Source organism: Gallinula chloropus (genome assembly GCF_964237585.1).
Source record: "Gallinula chloropus genome assembly, chromosome: 3".
Taxonomy (NCBI): domain Eukaryota; kingdom Metazoa; phylum Chordata; class Aves; order Gruiformes; family Rallidae; genus Gallinula; species Gallinula chloropus.
This window is the reverse complement of record NC_140087.1, coordinates 41,401,868-41,423,900: the sequence shown is the minus strand read 5'-3', so window position 1 is coordinate 41,423,900 and position 22,033 is coordinate 41,401,868.

Below are 22,033 nucleotides of genomic sequence, written 5' to 3'. Positions count from 1 at the left end.
CAGTAGTGTTTTTCCACAGAGCTGGGAGAGGAGCTTGGCTTTCTGCTCAGCTATCAGTTCCCTCCTCCATGCACTTGGACTATCCTCACCATGTGCTCATTTACAGGGAAAGTCAATTAAGTTGCTCAGCAAAGGTGAAGATGCTCAGCTAACATGAAGTGCTGGTCTTTCTTGGGATTCAGCTGCTTCTTTGCCCTGTTAGGATCGCAGCGGGAGAGTGACTTGCTCAGCCATGCTCAGTGGTATGTCTGCAATTGTTCCTTAACCTCCCACTACCTCCAGGACCACGCGACCATCTAATAGTGGATCCCTGGGGAGAACTTGCTCTGTGCAGCTTTGTCCTTTTAACCTTTTAATGCTCTTCCAGTTTAAGCTGTTTGTGGCAAGACCCAGACTTAAATTGCTGAACGCAGATGTCACAAATTGCTTTTCAATGTGCTCTGGTGATGCCTGGAGCTGCTGACAAGACCTGAAAGGGGGAGTTTTAAAAGAAGGTTTTAGTTTGGACAAGCTTTAAAGTGCTTTCTCCTGGTTCAGCATCTGGTCCCACATGAGTGATGAACTGACTAGTACAAAGAGAAAACGAAAGTGCTTTCCCAAATAATGGGCTCGTGGCCTGTGGAAGACTTTGCCAAAAGATGAAAGTAAAAGTTATAAAGAAACAGGGAATTATAAATAAGGTGGGAAGCCTCCTTCCATGGTAATTTTCAAAGAGAGATGAAGAGGAAATGGGAAGCAGGGCAGTTTGTAGTTGCCTTCCACAGGATTACTGCTGTATCCCTCCTATGCATGGAGAGCACTGCCAGACATGGGGACCTGGGCAAGATGGATGCTCCGTCCAGTTTGTTATGACAATTCCTGTATCCTAAGGGACCTGTGTTGGCTCAGTCAGAAGAGAGGCAGCCTCCAGAACACCACCTAGAAAAGCCCCTTCTGCAGCACTGTAGTCACCAAAACCAACAAAACCAAAAACGTGTTTAGGAAAAAAAAGTGCCTCTTTCATGCTCACTACCAAAGTGGCAGAGAACTGAATGGTATTCCTCTTTTGATTATGGGAATATCTGAATCTTATTTTGCAAATACTATTTTCCTTTCTTTCTCCCCCTATCCTCCTCCTTTCACCCTAATTTCTCAAACTGCCTGGGGTCACTGATCCGCACTTAGTGACTGGAAGATTCTACTGTGCTAATTATATTTGACATTTAATTTTTATATCAATATTGATATTTTATATAAATCTGCTAGGCTTTATTCTAGTGCAGATGTGTAGTTATTTGCCTTTCTTTTTTCACCGAATGCACCAATCTTCTTGATTCCCTCAGCATCAATTGCAGACCAGTCCAGACTGGGAACACCTTGGTGGCAGGGCTGGGTGGGAAGCCCTAAGTTTTTCCCTGCCAACTGCTGCTGGCTCACTGAGTCTGTGTCTGTGCCACCAGACCACAGCTTGTCCTGAACGTGACAGAAAAACAGAGATGGAGGACACATCTACCAGTGTGCCACCTCCAAGTGCAGTCCTGATGACTTGGGAGAAAAGCGCCACAACATGTGTGTGACTTGAGAATTTGGGGCTTGCTGGCAGGATTACACCTAACAATTTTGGATCACACAGATGTAAGCCTGGGAGAGGGACATAAGGTGACACATCTGCCCATGCCCAGCAGCAAGAAACACTCCCCCTCCACAGTCACAAATTCCCCAAGTGACCAGAGGGAAGAGTTGGCTGCTTATGGGGCTCAGTTTTTGGAAAGGAGACACAGCTCACCCTGAACTATGCCTCTGAGGCAGCCAGCCCTGAGCCCCTGGGGCAGGGAGAGGGAGGCCATGGCAATAACTGCAGTACCTGCACCCTGCACAGCAGCTCACACCTGCACCCAGGTACCACCGCCTCAGGGGCCAGAAAGCTCTGCAAACTTCTAAGCAAATAGTTCATCTATGGAAAAGAGGGAAAGTTGAGGATAAAAGGAGGTGATCTGAGAGTGCCTCCACATTCTGGTAGGCTACCAAGCAGACAGAGGGAGCTGCAGGCATTGAAGGGAAGGGATCTTGGCAACAAAGTGCTTAAATGCATTGGCACAAGCAAGACAGGTCTCCTTGTCCCTAATGAAACCAGACCTCTATCCTGGTCAGACACGGCTCTGTACCAAATTCTTGGCTGCTGCTCACAGCCTGCAAGTTTATTTACCTTTTAAATTCAAAACCTCTATGATAAACACCAGGTAGCACACAATACAGTGTTTGCCAACACTTCTCCTGTGAGCAGATTTCTGAATTGTCTGGAGTGATGACTGTATATTGCACTAACGCTCCCAGTCCCAGAGAGACCCCACGCTTGCCTGGCTTTCCCGCAGGGGTTTTCTCAGAGCAGATGGTTTTGCTCCCAGAGGCCGGGTTTTTTCCAAGCAGGAGGAACAGTTACGGCCTAGCGGCTGAGTGGTCCCCAAGGCAGGTGTGGGGCTGTCTCTGGAAAGAGCCTTCTGGCAGGAGCGGGGACAGATCGTAGCCGAGGCTGCTGCCTAGCGAAAGAGCAAAGGCCCACAGGACAGAAACAAAGCACGGTAGGCTGGGCACAGCCCGTTCCTGCCATAGCACATTCAGCTAATTTTAAGCAATATTTTTGCAATAACAAAAAAAAACTTGATTAGTTCTCACTTCATCTGAGCACTTTGCCTTCCTATCTTTCACAACAGCACTAGCTAATCAGGCAATTTTTATGTATGACAATGAACAATCCTTTCCTGTAATGATTTTCTGTGCTCCTGGAGCACTTTGCTTTGTTACATTGGACAGCACTTAGAGAGACGATTATCCCCACTCTGCAAATGAGGAAGATGAGATACAGAAAAGTTATGTGACCAGGTCAAGACCCAATTACATTCACAGAAATAGGTAAGAAAGGCCAGAAAATCCAGGCAGCTGTCTGTGATCGCTTGGGGTTTTTTCATTGCACCAATGCTACCTCATTCCCTGCACTGGATAGGGGCATTCATTACTGGCAAGGTTTGTCTTCTGTCCTTAATTGTTCCTGGTAAGCTACCAGAGATCCACCACTCTTGAGAAGGCACTGTGCAAATAATTATTTCACCTTTTACCAACAGTTATGGTCATTTGGGCTCCTACACATTTGCACATCTGACATGAGCTCTGCATATGGAAACCACTTTGTGAACACACAAAGCAGCTTCCTTTCAAGTGCCATATTTTAAGGCTTTTTTTTATAAAGCAAATGTCAAAGGAATGCCCCCTCAAGCCCCTAAAAAATTCGAGTGCACATACTTTGATTAATCTCTTGCCAGAGTTTGTTTTTAATTGGCATTTTTTACATTTAATTATCATATATAAGTGCAGAAATGCAAGTCAAACCACAAAAATCCGCTGATTTTATTTCACACTCACAATAAGCCACCAAAAATTTGTCCAAAGCATGCATTTTTTAGCAAACTTGGAAACCCTCTGTCTGAAGAAGGGACAGTTACATTTTTGCACCAAGGCCACTGCAATAAAGCCATTTCTCCGAAATCATCCTATTCTTAGACTAGAGGAAGAACTTGTTGAGATGCTGTTTCTCAAAAATAGTAACAATATGTGCTCAGTAAAGCAGCAGGGGTAACCACAAGGGCTTCCAGCAGAAAGATTTGACTTCTAAGTAGCAAAGCATTTCCACCATCATTTTGGAGAAAATGTTTTGCAGAGGAGTTCAACCTCTGAGTTTTACAAACTCCAAAATAGAAAAGCTTTTGGGTGCTGACCACTGTGACGCTCCTGGCACTCCTTTAATGAGTGCAGGACACACCTCGTCCTTGCTGGCACAGTGGGAATTATGGATGCTTTCTGAAGGTCGGGCTGGCAGCATCTGAAAAATCAGTTGCCTGCTAATGAGTTGCCACCTCTGATGAACAGATCGTGAATTTTTTAAGTCTTTTCAATTAGGAAGGTGTTGCCCACCTGATCCTTTCAGTGCCTACAACATGCTTTTCCACTAACTTTAATGGCCTTTGGAAGGGCCCAAGAGAGTGGGTTCTAGACCCTAATACAAACCTGCCCACAGGGATGGAAAGGCACAGACAGTCTGTGAGCACTTTAGAAGTTTAACTCTTTGGTGGCCTGCAAGCAAAGCTTGCTATGGAGGACATGACCCCGTGTCAACATGGTAAAGGGTGTCAGGAGTGGAGGGCAGTGTGATTAAACTGAGGGTTAAACTGATGTCCTGAGGAACAACAAAGTGAGAAGCTGTGAGCCAGGGGCTTTAAAGAGGTGACGGTAAACCCACCTGAGTCAACAGCCACCAAAGACGCTGTGAAGTGGCTTCTCTCTGACTCCTCCATAGCCCCCCACCCTTTCTGTTCAGTGGGTAGAGTGAAAGCCTGACACAAACATGGGCTTTAAACTGGTTGTTTAAAGTGCTCAGCAGCCACACACAGCTTCTCCACCATGAGGAGGAAAAAAACAGTTAGAGACAGGAGGCAGCACCATGGCTGTGACCTGGGTGGATACACCACGTGCAGTGGGAATGTGGTACCCGTGGTGGTATGCTGGCCTTGGAGCAGTGGCTTGGCCTCTCACCTGAGACATGGGTATAAAAATAGACATCTTTTCATCAGGGCCTCACCACCAGTGGACTAAAGCCTACTCCAAGCACCAGTGCATTTTTTTCCCCAAGCTTAAAAAATTTATTTATTGTCCTGTTACACTCCATAAGAAGTGTAATCCTCTGGCAACAGGACAGAAACATTGTGGGTGAGACGTAAGAAAGTTTGCCTGCTCCATCCTCCCCATCCTTTCTGGATAGATAAGCGTGTCTCTATACCTCTTTCACTCTCCATGCATGCAGGAGACAGGGCCAAGCCAGCTTTGATGAAAGACGCCACATGCAGCCTGGGAGAAGAAAATTTCTCCTCTTGCATCCCTGCTGAAATTGGTAAGAGAGGGGTTTGATCCATGGAGCCTGATGGAGTTTGCAGCAGGTCTTTCCCCTTGCTTCTCCAGTGCCATCGATCCCCAACACATAACACAGCACCCTGAAAGGCAAGCAGACCCACCCCAGGTTAGGGTCCCTTGAAGGACTTGCTTGCATCTTCCTCATCTAGTCTTTTTCTGCCAGCTGTGATTTAATGTGACATCTCAAAATTGCCTGCTCTTATCTTTTATCCATAGTTTTGTGATAACTGATGATTGAAAGAGAGCATAGCTGTGGAAACAAATGGTTACCTGAACTGTTGAGGGCTATTTTTTCACTTTTATTTTTTTTTCCAACAAGCACATTTCTGATTTTCAAGAGGAAAAAAAAGCCCAACAAACCAACAAACTGAGTTTGAAAAGGTTGCAACCTTTTGCTTTGTTTTGTGGGTTTTTTTTAAGCCGGTCTGATTGTTTGAGGGAGACAAAAGGTTGGGTGGCAAGGCAGTTGTAAGGTCAGGAGGAATGCAGCTAAACAGAAAGACCCCTTTCTGGGGCGAACTTGAGGGATTTTGAGAAACAAACCCATTTCTCATTAAATGCCTTCACACACTGGTTTTATTTATGCTGCAGCTATGTTTGTTGATGCATTGGCTATCTTGTCTGGCCAACTGCTTAATCTCAACCTATTAAATGTGTGTTTGTGGAGATGTAGGAGCAGATGGATACCGTTGTTCCAGTAAATCTTTTTTACAGTGTTTGTCTTTGTTTATAGTATGAAGGAAGGACGCTGAAGGAATCCAGAGAGCCAGCGATTTCAAAGACTTTGCAGATTACTCATGGAATAGACTCACCACAAATCTGACTGAAGCCAGTGGGATACCCACCATAGCTCTCACAGCAGCTTATCTGGGGAGGCACACCACACGTGGAGGTTTGTGCTGCTGAGCTGTTGGACATCTGTGTTGCATCAGGAGAGATGAAGAACAAGCACAGTGCAGACAGGTTGTCCGGACTATCTGCTCTGCTTGCTTGAGGCCCTAGGTATTAGATCAAAACCAGTTTGCTTTTATGTGATTATTTAATTTTTTTTTACCCCTAATCCTTTTTAGAGTCTGGCTGGAGGTATTCAGTCATTGCCTGCATCCACCATCCATTTCTTTGAGATCTATGCAAAAACAACATCAGTGAATAGATAAAGATATATAGATAGACAAGTGAGAGCTGATTTCAATTGTTTTAGGGGTTTTTTTCACTCTTCAGACTTTTTAAAAAAGGATTTTAAAAAACAAGGATAGTAAATCAAGCTCTTCAGGGAAACTGAAATCTCACAGTGGAAGCTAGCAACACCAGCCTTACCTCAAACAAACTGCACTGTAACAGCTCCCAGTGCAGAGAAGAGCTGAAATACTCCCCTGTTTGCACCTGGGTTCACTGCAGACCCATGACTCCAGCTCCTCAGTCACTGGTGTACCATGTCCCTGAGACCCTCAGCACGGGAGACGGTACCATTCTCTGTCTGGTCTGGGCCATAACAGCCAAGAACCTGAAGTACAAAACCAAGAAATCTTGTGACTGGGAAATCCTGGTTCTAGAAAGATAAACACAGTTTCTGGATGAGGTGCATGTAATCCTGATTCCAGTTAGGATATGTACAGGGAATTAAATTGTCTCCTCAAAAGCTGAAGTCAGTAGGCCCAAATCTAAAGTCACTGGTCTTCTCACTTCAAGACAGCAAGAATCTATAGGCACACTGGGATATCTCCAACTAATCCTCTGAGGACTGGAGTATCCGTGATGCAGACAGCTATGAGGCAGGGTAAGCTGTGAAGAACTATCCTGGTCAACAGCAACATGAGCACCTTTGCAACATGCTGGCCACACTAGCCCTGGTGCTGCAGAGTGTGCCCTGTTTCATCACATCCCAGCTACTCCTGGGAGCCAACAAGCTCCCGGTGACTGTACAGGCTGTGCTTGCCATGGTGGAAGGTGATTGCAAAATGACAGAAGTTGCTCAGAGGCCAAACACTGTTTCTAAGTTGGTTTTCTGCTTATAGGCAGGTCCCACAAATTCCACCTCAAGATGCCCTCGCGCTGAGAACCTGGGAGGCTCATTTTAGGGAGATTAATGAGTGTTTTTAGAAGTTGCTGAACTTGTCTTACTGTGTCCTCGAGCTGACCACATCATTTTATTTTGCTGGAACCGAGGCGGGTTACTTCCTCCACCTGTGCTGGCTGAGAGCAACCTCGAGGTGTCCGACAGTACCACTGTCGGGCTATGTTCGTCATTCCCTAGTGCAGCTGACACTGTGATACATCTTCTGTCAGGTGAAATTTAGAGGCACATTAACCTGCTTGACAGGAAGAGTGAGTCACACACAGCTCCTGAGGAGAAACATCCACAGTGTGGAAAATGTTTCAGGGCTTTTTAGGCTGCAGTTTGATACATCTACTAATTATATTGGTAGTCTCACAGATATTGCCCCCCAAAAAATAAAAATCAAAGCATAAAAATACATACCCTTCCTAGAAACACAGCTGACTTTGCTGTCTCAATTTTCTAGACATTTATGTCTTCTCTAAATAACCAAAGGCAAAATCAGCTACGAGACTCTCTCCAAGCCCAATTCTGCTACTAATCTGAGAGTTGTCTGGGCTACACTGTGATGTCTGGTGGTGGCCAGAGCATCTGCTTCAGAGTCACATCAAGACACAAAAAGAAATTACCTTTCTCTGTCTGTACTTCCATATGCCTGTTTGTCCCACAGAGATTCCAGTGCTGTTGGCGCTGGGGGTGGAGCTGCAGTCCAGGGGCATGGTTTGGCAGCTTTGCTCTCAACAGCTCTGCAGAGCAAGTGGGTAGAGGATGCGGCACCCTGAAGTCCTGGCTGCAGCACAGTGCAGAGACTCCTGTACCATTTTTCATTGAGGATCAGCTCTTTCCCAGTTGCTGCATGCTTGAGGCATCACCACTCAGCTGATTTCTGGCAGGGTTCCCCAGAGACAGTACACTTCCAGCAAGACCAGAGAGGAACCTGGGGATGATTTGAGCAACCAGACAGCTTCAGAAGAGCAAATGGTACTGGTCGTTGCCAGTCATTTGCTTTAGGAAGAAGAGTTCTTCCTAGCCAGTGGTGATGGCTATTGTTGGGGATGTTTGAAACCAGGATTAATAGCACTGCTGGTATCTTTAACTTGAAAGCAACCATAGTTGTAAAGAAATCTTTCATCAAAACATTGTTTTTGCTGGTTCAGTTTCATCTTCTAGCAGAGCTGTATTAATCACTGCTTTCCCTTTCTTGCTCTCTCTCACTGTATACTTGTATGGCTCTCGTCACGTTCCTATCTGAGTGCCTCTCCCCCTAAAGAATTTAAGAATAAAAATAGCTCTCTATCTCCTTTCCCAAGATGGAGAACTGCCTCCAGTTTATAGCTTCCTAAAAGAGTGTTACACATACTTCATCCCAAAAGAGCTCTTTTCCTTGGCAGGAACATGTGATGGGAAAGTCACATCCAACAACAGCTGAAGATAAGCAGAATAGGGAGAAATTCTAGGACCTGGGTCTGGTGCTAGAAATACAACAGGGATGCAATTTATGTTCTGGTTGTGTAATCTTAAATCACACCACACAAAGTGCAAAGGAAAGGGATATTTACCTGCAGCAGTGTACCTGTTTAATTCAAGTGCAGAATGTTTTGAGATGCATTAGTTAATGCTGTGGGCCACTAAGAAGATGTAAAATGCTATGTATGTGCTGAGAATTTTTATTATTAAAGCTGAATTGAATAATGTAGTAATGATGCCGCTAAGTAACTAAAAAGAAACTTAATTTCTTCCAGTTGTTTGCAGGGGGGAAAGAGTACAAAAAGATTGATGTCTCTTATAAAGAATTATCAAACTGTTAACTGCACTTGCTGTAGGGAGACATTAGTTTCCTGGCAAAAGACCTTCTCCTAGATAGCTCCATCCATTAGATACTTCAAATTAAATTGAACAGTATGTTTCTTTTTACAGATGTTTTATTGCTTGATACTGATGCTAATAATTTGTATGAAAGGAATTATCAATCTTAAGTACGTGAAATAGTGCCACTATAAAGGAAGGTATTTGGTGATAAAGGTCAGCTGGGGAGATCAGGAGGCATTTGTAACTCCCTCCCAATGTAAGGAAGTGCATTTTGATCAATGTATACCACCACTTTTCAATCTTTACATTTCTGCCTTGTCACCTTGTCTTCTCAGAAAACAATGCAGGCCTTGATGCTGATCCCATATGTGATCCCACATATCCCAAAATGACACTCTTCTGTTGGCATCAGTAGTGTGTACAGAGGGGACAATGAGAAAAACTTAGTCTATGTAGCCAGTATTGTGTACTAACAATGCCACATTATTCAGAGGGAGCTGCAAAGAGCTGCAGGTCAGGTGTTTGAAGCAATATTTTCAGTGGCTGAGGAGACCTACCTCTAGCTTGGATTTTCAGGTACTCCTTGGTGCCTGTCTCCATGGACTGCAGCTAGTGGTGAGAAGTTAAGAGAGCAATTAACAAATTCTTTTGCTCACTCATGTACAAAATGGGCCAAAGAACCCTAGTGTACTTGTTGAGAGCTGGGCTGTTTTATCTGTAACAGAAATCCTATTTGGAAAAATACAGTGCCCTTGTGTAGACTCCTGCTTGCTCAGAGAAAGCTTACAGCACATGGAAGAAGAATTTTCCCTAGACTTGTCTGGTATGTAAATGCCGGGTAAAAGGCAACATACATCGTTTATGAGGCAGCCAAATCCCCAGGTGATTCAAATTTGAAGGATGGATCTGAGCTACTGATGTGTGTAAGAGTGCATCTGAAATCAAAGAGCTCACCCCGGAGAGCTTTGCGATTGCATCCCTTTCGGGGCAGGCAGGGAGGCACCCGCGCCGCTCTCTGGGAGCTCACAGCAAGCTCGCCAAAATTGAATTAAGCCTCTGAAAGTAATCTTTAGCCTGTTATAGCTGAGTGGCTGAACTCTGTGTGAGGTTACATACAGAAAGAAGTTACGTTGCATTAGCAAAGCAGATTAGATTTTCATATTTTACTCTTCGCTGTGACCTTGGCTATGAATAAAATGACAGCCAGGTGAGACCTCCTCAGGGCTTGCTCCTTGGGGAGAAATGGAAAGAAGGGTGTGACAAAACTCTTGATTCTGCCATTATCTGGGAGAAGCCTGTCACAACCAGCACTCCCCTGCTCCCATGCGTTGTGGCTGTGGGCCAGAGCTCTCTTAACCCCTTGCCTTGCTTAGATCACTTACAAAATCAACAAAACACCACACAATTTCAGAGAGGACTCGAGCTTTAATGAATGCTGGTTCAGGGTCCTTGATACAATGAGTTTTTGCTAATGGCTACTGAACTGGCTTGGTGCAGATATACATTCAAGAGCAAGGTATAATCTGGGAACTCTCCTCAGTTCCCAGGGCTATTAGACTGTTACTCTGTCTATTCACCACCAGCAGCTTTTACTGAGGCGTTTAGCACCATGCATCTCTCTTGGAGAATTTTGCCCCTCTGCCAGCCCCAGCCATGCTCTGGATACCCCAGGCCAGCAAAGGGGACCTCAGGCAGCCAGCTCAGGCTTCAACTCCAGTGGTAGAACTTCACTTGGCACTCAACCACTGGTAATTGCTTACTTTTTTCCCACACATCTTCATGTCACAAGTATTCCATGCATCTGATCCTGAAAGCAGCAAATAAGGCAAAATTCCCACTGAGAGCATGTTGCTTTAACAAAAATGTGTTTGCTTAGCGTCCCTCTGTACGAGTATTCCTTAAGTGCATTACTACTTGGCTCCATACAATAAAGCCCACTTGCTAGTTAATAAAAACTGACTCCCCCAAACCATATACTTAGTCTACTGTCATTAAGTGGTAGGAGACTTGGCTGACATCCAAAATCTCTTGGTTTTGGGTGAACACTTAAAAAACCCCACACTCTCTAAACTGAGGTTAGCTGAACTGTTTCAGCATATTTCACTGGACATTCAGGGTGGAGTTCATCTCACCTAGTATTAAATAATCAAGACACACGGGATCCAGTGCCTAAGGCAGGTCAAGAGTCTGTGGAACCTCTGTCTCTTCATGAAAAATTGGGAAAGAAAAATACTCAGACCAGGGTGTCTGGTTTTTAGACAGCTTAAGTTACCATACTCAGGATATAAGAAAAATACTGGTGGGTTCCCAGCCAGATGAACTCAGTCTAAACCCTTGCTAGATGGAGGCAACCTGCCATCATCTCTCGCTCCCTACCCTAACTGAGCCTGCCCTGAAACAGAGAAGATGAATCCTTCCTCTTTTTCTTTCTCATCTTTTGTCTTTTCTGTCATTCTTGACTTGTAAGATTACTTTTACCTGATTTATCTGGATATGCAACGCACACATCTCACCACCCCCCGGCAAATGCTACTGACATCACTAAGGGCAGCGGCAAGATGAATCTGGGGCTGTTGAAGCTTACCATGAAACTGCACCATCTGCTAGAAGCAAAGCTTTACTTTTCCTAAAGCTTGTTTATATAAGAAAAACTTATTCATTACATTGGTAAAAAGATGTAGGGTTAAATAATATAGTTTACATCAGACTGGACTTTTTGTGTGTACATTCTTGGTCAGGAATAACTGATAGTTTTCAATTTAATTCTAAAACATCATTGACTACATTGTAGGAGGGGAAAAAAGAAAAAGAAAAAAAAAAGAAAGAAAGAAAAAAGCAATCACCACAAACAAAACACATTCTTCTCACTCCAAAGAAATAAATTCACACCAGGAATTATTCCAGTAAAACTAAATCAGTTTGAATTCATACCGTTGTTTATGCCACCGTAAGTTTTCCACGTGGACAGCCCCATATAGGGAGGTTACATTGTACATTATAATGAGGTTACAATGTGCTAATCCCCTTGGACTGAAGCAATTATCACCTGCCTGCTAGGTGTTAAATGCTGCATTACAAGGGGATTATTTTCTCTTTTGTTCCGACTGAGGCCTGGTCTACCCACAAATTCACGCCAGCTAAGCTAATTCAGGAGGGAGTTTGCGTTTTGCCTCCTCTGAATCAGTTATGTGTTGCACTAATACAACTGGACTCGATGACAATTCCCTTGATATTGTGTAATTCAAACTGGTAAAATTATAATTTCTGTGCTACCTGGCCGTTTCCCATTATTCTCTGGCCTCAGTTATTTGATTTGATTTGTAGCACATCTTATTTTATAGTTCTCCTTCCACAGCCTAGCTTTGCACCTGGCATTGAAGCGCGGCGAAATGCCATAAATGAGGCCAGTTTGGGGACATTTTTAGACCCTGGAATGACAGGAGGCAAATGTAGGTACCATGAAAAATAGGTCAGCAGTTGGCCTTCTCCCCGCCTTCTCACTCGGTGGGATGAAACAGGGCCAGGGATGGTGAGCTGTTAGGGGTGCAGTCTCTTGGACAAGCTATAAACATCCAGCCATTTGTAGAGCTCTTCCAGCTCCCGCAGCAGTCTTCACAGCAGTGATGAAAGGCTGCTGCCTTGAGTGTCCTGGGTGAGTTCCAGTTACATTATTACAGTTTACATGTCTTAGTTTCCTTATAGCTTGTTTGTGTGAAGTATGGATCACAAACCTTTTGTGTAGACATGCATCCAGCTTAGAGGCATCTGTCTACCACTTCAAAGCAGATTGTGGTTTTGTGATGGTTGAGTGAGCTGTACCAGTGCACCCTTTGCACACAAACACACATCACTCCTCATCTACAGTGTCATTGAATACAGACAAAGAGAGAATTACCCACTCCCATGTGTGCCTCAGATCTCATATCCTGACCTGGCCTTTTGCTGGCTATTTCAAAGCTGGAAGATGTTTTTTGGCAAGAGCCATTGCTCCCAGTTCTGTTGGGTGTGCTCACAATGCTGCTAGGCACAGCCCAGACCTACTGCTCTGGAATATTTCCTACCTTCCTCTCTGTACTTCCTCATGAGTTGCAGGACAGACAATGCTTCCGTACCCAAGTAATTTACAACTGGGTACAGTTGTGTTGGATTTGCCCAGCATTTTGGGAACATTGTCTTATTTGGATGAAATACACCACGTAGTACCCTTGTCCCCATCATTTGTTAGTTGCAATGTATCCAGAGACTCCTTGAAGGCCCATTATATTGTGCCTATTGTTTGAGGCACTCGGAAAAATTTATGTAAATTATCACAAATAAAAATAGAATTTATTGTGGCTGTGTAAATGCTCTTCATGAGACTGAGTGTTACAGAAACTGTCTAGAAGAAAGTTGATGCCAAAAATCTTTGTAAAGCCATCTTGGAAACCCACTTCATTTTCTTCTTACTGGTAGACTCAGTCCCATGCTTCGTGCAATCAGTGTACAACCAGCATATGTAGAAACAATGTCTGACTTTCAGATGAGGTTTTGCATAGCTAATGTCACTTTAACAAAGGTCTTAAAGAAGAGGTAGAAGGGACTGGCTGAACTCTTCCATCATCTTCTTTCAGTGTAGCTGCATCATGAAATAAGGCAATGGGTGTGGCCAGGACTGGATGTCGTCATTGTAAGTGTTTATCTATGGTAGGTATCTGTGAGTATGTGTCAAAAAGACTGACCCCATGCCCTGCTTTGCCAGTGACAGAGTTCTAAGGAATCACTGCTGCTGGAGGAGAAGGTGGGAAGAGAGAGGAGTTGCCAGCACAGAGAACGGTTACTCAGTTATCTTTCCAAACCCTCAAAATTCTTGCGATGAGAGTTGTTAAGCCTCTCCTTCCTAGGAGGGCACAAGTAGTCCATATCCTGCCCCGGCTAGAAACCAGGGCCACCTCTGGCCCAGGATGAAGAGCAAAGGGAAACACTCCATCTAAACTAGCTGTTGACTGAGCTGAAGTCAGAGAAGGCATGTGGCACCAAACAACCGAGAACCAGCAATCCATCTCAATGTCTTCTCCACCTGCACACTTCACTATCACTATTATTTCACTAGGAGCTGAGCATCTGCACGTTTCTCACTTATGAAATAAGAAGGAATTAATTTTTTTCCACAAATGTCTTGTTACTTGAGTCACATCTGGTCTAAATCTCGTAGGAAGCCAGAACTGGAACTGTCAGTGCTGCTGAAGCATTTTTTGTTCTGCTGATTAATGACGGCAAATGTAACCCTGATGAGATTCCTGCCTTTTGTCTCACAGTAAAATCCAGAGTCCTATATACTGTATGTGGCTTTCCTGAAGTGCTGCCCACTTGTGCCACTTCAATGAGTAATCAATTAGAGATGTTCTGTGGCAACCAAGCATTTACCAAAAATCCTTAGCTGCAATAGATGGGAGGGCAGGGAGAGGGTGTAGTAGAAAAGTCTTAGAGCTAGGTGTGATAGAGGTGAGAGAGAACAGCATCTCTAAGTGATTCACACCCTATTACTTCATGTCTTTGGAGGTTTTCCTTCTGCTTGTTCTACCTGTGATACCACCCTGGGAAACCATGCTGGTTCCTGCTGCTCCTGCCAGGAAGAGAAGGTAAGAGTGTACAGAGCAGTGCCTGTTGCTGAGACAGCCCTTTTAGTAAAATAAGTCATTGTTCTCATCCTGTCTGTGTCCTCAGTGGCAGCAGAAGCAATGGGATGGGTTTTATAGATCCCTACATGCCCAGGGAGCTTTTGGCCAGTGCTTACTCTGCTCATTCCCTTGTTCCCTGCTTCCCTGGGCATGCCTTAGAGCTGCTTCTAGACTCCCTGGAGAAAATTACAGGAGCAAATTTTCCTGACCATGAGCATAAGATCATTTCCCTCTGGTTAAGAGCAGGTCAGGTCATTAGCATAGTGCTCTGCTAAAGCTCCCTTCAGAATTCCTGGCCAAACATCAATACATTCATGTCAGTCTGCACATGGCACAATCTGCTCAAAGGCTGTAATTTTCAAAATAGTTTTGAATGCTCTGAATGGCTGCTTGTGGCACCAATGCTCTGAATTGCAGTTCTTGTAAATCTTATGCGGGCTTCTGAACCTTCAGGACTACTCAAGAGTGAGGCCATTGTGCCTGAAATTGAGACTGCACAGCTGACAGCACCCTGAAGAAGTAGGTGCTCATGGAAATGTGACTATCAGTGTGCAATGAGCCTTTGTCCAGGCATGAGAGAACAATGCTGCAGAAATCCTTGAATGCCTCTGCAGTAGAGTCTCAGTCACAGAGTGCTGATCATCAGCTCATACCAAAAGGTATCTGAACCTCAAAGGCTTATACACTGTTCAAGGAAATTTTGTCCTTGCCCTTTTTCTCTCAAAACGTGTCATGATTCAATGTTCTGTGACTGTAAACCTCCCTCTTTTCAGGGTCACAAATTCTCTGTGCTGCTACAATATTATTGAAAGAAGCAGTTTTCCCTGCTCGTGTCATCTCTTGTGTATTTAGGGCTGGATGAGGTGGCTTGCAGTTGGATAGCAGAGTAAATAATACAGCACTAAAGCAACAAGATCACGTTTAGCCATTGAGGTAGAATCCTATCTGTTTTCAGACTGAAAATGCTTTCCCCCCTTCCCCCCCGCTCCCTTCAATAGCCATTACAGAACAAGGAACGCTGGGGCAGAACCATAATTACAATTTATATAAATGTCTACAGTGAAGAAATTCCTTTCAGTTGGTCAGCAAAGAATAAAGAAGAATTCCTAGGCTGCAGGTGCCCACCAAATCAGTTAAATAAACAACTGGTTTGCATTAAATTTCAAGGGCCTATCACATGGCAGTAGGCCTGAAATATTTTCCTGATTTTTTTTCTAAGTTATTCCTCCTGAATACCACCCAAACACCTACATCTAAAAGCTCTTTTGCAAGAAGACAGCCCCTAGCCAAAAGGATGTAGGTAGTCTTTCAGGACCAGTTTCTCAGAGGTATCAGCTCTTTTGCAGTTATCATAAGGATGGATGCTGTAGACCCTCTCCAGTTTTCTCCACAAGAACTGGGACCTCTGTTGTGATGGCCAGCTCTGATCTTCTCAGGCTCTGGTTCAGCAGTGACTGTTCTGTGCTGTTGCACACCATTTGGGTCTGTTCTAGAATTAAAAGCACAGAAGCCCAAAGAACAAGTGGGGGAATGTCCAGAGACTGGCATTGTTGCCACCTTCCCTGGGAATCACATGGTTCAGAAGTGCTGCCCTTCAGACATGCCTAGAGATTTTCTTTTGTGCCTACTTTCAAAAAGGTCCTTCTTCCCAGGTGAGCCCTGAGGAAGCAGACCCTGGAGGGGCCAGCACAGCTCCTGTGATTCTGAGCTGCCTTCTCTTCCTGAAAGGACTGTGTTGGGAAGCAGAGCACCCATAACGGGAGCCTTGCTCTGTGCATCACTAAATTTTAGCTGAGGAGCATGTTGTCATGTGTCATGTGTTAGCCTTGGGTAAGTTTAACTATTAGATGGAATTTAAGGGAAAAGCATTTGCAATAATGCAATGGAATACAAGCAGATAAAATAATAAAAATCCCACTATTAAGATATACTTACCAGTAAAGATTCTTTGTGGATCATGGCCATTTTGTGCTTTTCTTTTATCCTACACTAGGATCCATCTAGGGATTTGCCAAGGATCTAGTTTCTTTGCCAAGGATGGCTGATGCTGCCTGCTGCTGTTTCCCCTGTCATTCCACATTTGCCCAAGGGAGAGAAGGATAGAGGGCAAAAGCTAAGACAATTTTTCTCTGCCACCTGAAGCTCAAATACCCCAGTTTTCACACAGCTTACTTCAGAAAACTTTGTCCTCAACACCTGCCATCGGTTTCTGGACTCAAGATGGTATCATATGAAAATTCACTTTAATTCTGTCTTTCATCCTCCTCTAAATCTTTTGATTGACTTTTCTAATCTATATCCTAATTAGCAAAATACTAGCTGTAGAAAACTTACTTGTCTTTGTCACTCTCTTCTGCAGGCAAACAATGTAATAATGCCCAGTCTTCTCACTAGATTTATACCTGTCATTTTTCTGTGACTATCTTGTAAAAGACAAATGTGATACTACAAACACTGTTGAGCAATTCCAAGCACTACCCTCTACATTTTACGGTGGCATGTTTGACAGACAATGTCAGAGATACTGTTTGAAAAACCACCTCGACTTCTGCCACATGTAGGGTAGAAGAAGCCATCTCATTGCCTGTAAATGGATTTTAAAACAAGATGTTGCATCTGACGGTGCATTTAAACATAAACTGATTTTTATGAAAGAGTTACTAAGAAGATGGCAGAAATTAAAATCTATTCATACTTTTTCAAGAGTGAGGTGTGCCATCACTGCACTCCTTCATTCCACGCTCTGAAACACATCTTCTCTCCTTCTCTTGACTAATCTAATAATAACTGAAGTTTCCACTCCAGAAAGCCCTCTGCATTAATCATTCGGTCTGTCGAGATCTCAGCTCAATTATCATCAGCCTGCATCTCTGCAACTAGGAAATTACATTAGAAGTTACTCCAAAGTGATGTCAGAGGTGCAAGAGTTGAACAGAGAAGGGGTAGCTGGGCTGCACTGTGTAACAGCAAAGCACTCTCTCCAGGATGCTGCTGAGCTGGTATGCAGTACTCTTTCCAAGGGGGAAAAAAAATTAGTGCAATCAATTTACTTCACGTTTTGCCTTGTCTCAAAAATTATTGAGTCATTAATCTTAGCAATGTCATGGTGTTGTCATTCACTGAATTCAATTAAACAGGAGTTCACCATTAGAAATCCATGTGCTCTTCTCATGCAGTAATACCCTTCTTGACCATAATGAGTGGAGCTCCACTTTTTGCATTAGGGGGAATTCAAAGGAAATGAAGCTAATGAAGATGAATGGGGTAAACTGCCTCAATACCCCACATCTTGTACACACCTAACACTGACAGCACTGGGCCAAATTCTTATTAGCCAGGCATAGGAATTAAATGGAAAAGCAAGTTCACAAGCATAATTTCAGGGCTTTTAGCTCTTTGCTCTTCCATTCTCTAATTTCTGTTTCCACTGAGCTAATGCAGAGTTTCTGGACCAAGAAGCCAGAGGCCTTCATGCACCAGGGCACCCATCTGCCTTCCCCAGAAAACTGTGCTGGAAAGCAGATCTGTGCCCTTCTGTTGTAGCAGCCACTGCTGAAGCAGCACAGTATTGCAATGCAGAGGAGTGTTCATCAAAGTGACCAAGTGCTGATGATCTGAAGGAAAACTAGTAGGTCTGTAGAGAAATTGGAAAAAACAACATATGTCAAGAGGTTAATTGAGCTGAAGCTAATTTACACTGCATGAGCTAACAAAAGTTTCTGTGGTGCCAGACAAGAGTGGAATTAACATGGGAATATCAATGAAACTGGATTAGAAGTACATTAGATCAATATTTCAGCAGGGGGAAAAAATAATCTGATAATGTCTAAGGGAACTGCCAGAACAAAAAGTCATGTAGGACACTTGGGTTTGTCCAGCAGGTTGCAATAATGTCACTGGGAATGCTACAAAAGATGTCACCCTGCCTCTGATGAAGGGAAGGTGTTGCTGCCACCCACCAGGGAATACTCAGGGGAGGTCTTGGGGTTACCTCTATTTCACACAGGAGTGTGGTGCCAGAAATCCCAGGCTACCCTTGACCAGTCTCAGGCCACCTTATGGCATGGGCTGCAGGTTATTAGCAATAGCAAATGGTAGTTTGATTCCCTAGCTGAAAGATAACAGGGCTGTACCTAAGGTAATTAGTCTTGCCTGTCAGCAGAACTGATCAGCTACAGCGATAGTCATAGCATAATGACATGATGATAAAGGCTCTGGTTTTGGAACTAGCATGGGTGGGTACCTGTGCTCTGCCTGCCATTATGCAGCACGCGTGCCATCTCACACTCACCAAGCTCAGCCTTTACTCTAGTCCTTACACTTGGACATGCTATAAACAAACCATGTGCTTGATACCATATGAGACACTTTTCTGATGTCTTTCCTGGAATTACTAGGTTCATCACATGCATTGGCTATACTTCTGCAGTGACATGGGGCTATACAGACTCAGTGGCAGGCCGAGTTGACAGACATCGTAAAAGAAGGTTCTGACATTGACTCTGAAGATCTTCCTTCAAAAGAGGCAGAAGTGGGTGAAGGGGCAGAGTGCACAGGTACACACATGGAGCACACTATGACCGTGTAAGTATGGGACACAATCAATGACTACCAAGTGATTCGGCTCAATGTGTGATGTTAATGCACCTAAATTGCCTGGTGTAGAGTGTGTTTAATCCTCAGGTGAATAGACTCATTTAGATGTGTATTATATTTTCACTGCAACATAATCCCCTGATGACTTTATTATGAGGGCATCTGCACAAGACTTTAATGCACTTTAACTTGTGCTTATTGACTCGGTACGATTAACTGCCTCACTCTCACTATCCTGAATGCACCTGGGACCAAGCAAAGTTTGTAGCTCTGCAGCACTAATCTTCACAAGCATCTAAAGACCCACCTGCCTTTGGTGTTATGGACCAGAGAGAGGAGGGGAAGGTATTGCTCATGCTGTGCTCCTGTGAACCAGAGGTATGACTTCAGAGTTGCAAAGGCAGTATTGTTGTCACTGATACTAACCCAGTCGTGTGTTGGGAAAGGAGTGCCAAGAATCCAGGAGCTTTGCTCTATCCCTGATCAGGTGTAACCATTGGAGGGGTGCCCAAGAAGTGATGCATGCATCTTCATCTCCGGTCATTTCCTAGTCTCCCTGTATCAGTTACTCAGTGCATGTTTTGCATATTCAAAGTGTTCCAACAGACTTTGTAATGACTCAGGACACAGATTATTGTTCATAAACAGTTGCAGTGTCTTAACTCCTTACAAGTCCCCATCATTTGTTTAATAACCCTTTATTGGACATTACTGCTTCATCAGAAGAGGATAGGTGCCTGCCTTTACAATATCTCAGCTCATGTCATCTCTCTTAGCAGAAGCCAACCTTGGGTAGAAGCATAACTGAATTCTGAACATCAGAAGGAAGGCAGGTGTCTTGGCATCAGCTTGCACCAGAGCCCACTAAAATCTCAACTGGCTCAGAACTATCCACCAGGATGCCTTGGTCAGAGTCCTGCAGTCCTGGCACCACCAGTGATGAGTAGGTGGTACTCACCTGAAAAACAGTCTCGTAGGGAGCTCTGTACTCCCAAGACTTTCTTTACTTTAGTAAGAGGAGGAGTGCTTGCCTGGTGAAGCAGAAATAAGTTTTAGGAGCAAGTGGAGCTAATATTGCTTAAGTTCACGATATTGTTATGGTGAAATTGGAAAAGCCATGGATCACTCCCTTGTATCAACTTCCTTCTCCTTGCTTTCCACATGATTACGGTCATTTCGTCACCTTTTCCACTTCTTTTTGTTGGTTACATGTGAGGACTCTTTGAAACTGGAAACTCTTCTGCTTACGTATGTTGGGGTTTTTCCTATGGGGTGATTTACTGTTTGACACAGGGGCTTTTTCTATTTTAATAGGAGGAAAAAGTATTTACAGAGAGAATAACAGGGGAAAAAACATGCAAGTCTCCAATTCTGAGGCAAGAGCAGAAAAAGAAAAACAAACACTGAGTGTAGCTAAAGGGAAGTGCAGCCATAAATCGCAGCACAAGCAGCAGGGAGATGAAAGGAACAGGAGATGACAATTTGCTGAGGGATGAAAGTGGTCTTCATTCACATAGATGTGTTTATTTGTAGCTTATAATTTTTAGCAGATTTCTCAAGTAATTGGAAGTACTAAGCCCTGTATATTGTTTTTATTACCTTGTGCATTTTTTCTGCTTTCTGCTCTTGTTTTATCATTGATTAAATATTTCTGACTAGAACAATAACTGGAAGAAAAAAGCAACAAATGGCCACATCTCACAAGTGAACATGTGTTTTAGTTTACACACTTGTACCTTCCTTTGTGCTTCTGACAGGTTCTCACTTTGCAACACATCTGCCACAGACAACTTTTGACTACTCTTGAAGTAGCATTTGAGTTCTCCCAGTGTATGGTGGGAAGCAGCTTGTGTTTCAGTACATGTTACCATTTTAGTTAGTTAGCTAGTTTAGCCTGACTGATTAAGGTGCTAACAGCAGCGGGGAGCTACCTCTGTGCCCCTTGGGCCTATTGCAGAGGTTCAGATGCTGAAGTCAACCATCTGTGCTAAGTGAAGGGTGTCATCTCACCCCAGGATGCTGTGGACAGGCTCATTCCACACTGTGGGAAGCAGCTGGTGCAATGGCGGCTGCCCTGACCACACTGCAGGACCCCATCTAGGGGGATGGAGTGGGCAAGGTAGCCTGGGGTGGAGGGGAAGAGGGAAAGCTGGCACCAAGCAAAGACAGGACTGGCAAGGGGAATGGGAGCACAGCGGGTGAGGGGAGGGATGGCCCCACAGACAAGTTGAGGGCACTGGGAAGGAGCGAGGCTTGCCAGGACTTGGGTTGAGGGGAGATCGGGACTGGGAGAAAGGGAACAGCTTGGGAAATGGCACCAGCACAGGGAGGAACCTGGGGAGCAGAAATTGGGATGTGATGAGAGGGAAAGTGGATTTGATGGACTGGGGTGGGGGGATACTGGAGAAGAGAAAGAAGCCTCGTCTGCTGCAGAAATTGGTAGGTACAGAGTGAGTTAGTCATTGAAGTTCAGGAAATTAATAGTTTATCTGAAAGTTGAAGCAACTGATTTCTGCTCTGAAAAATCCCATTCCATCTTTACAATTATCAAAGAGACCCTGTGTTGTGCAACCAAATTTGGCATTGATGATCACTGACACTACCTTTCTTTTTCTATTTTCTGGTGCCTGACTTGAGATGCTGGGCACTCCCAGCTGCAGAGGCTGACAATGGACAATGCTAGTGGGTGTGTTTTGTTCTGTAAATTGTTAAATATGCCTAAATCATCACACCCTCGTCACTTGAAACAAGGATACTGCTACCTTTTGACCTTAACCTTTCTATGCCTCAGCTGTGAAATGGGGATCAGACAGCCTTCACCCCTCATAGAGCTGCTGTGCAGTCACGCACAAATTTAGCAGGTCCTGAGGTGTGAATCAGCCTGCAGGGCTGTGGGTGTCCCATGGGATGCACCATGAAGCCAGAAGCCTAGCCAAAGAGCTGGGACCACTACAGCAGAAGATGCCATGCTGTCTCA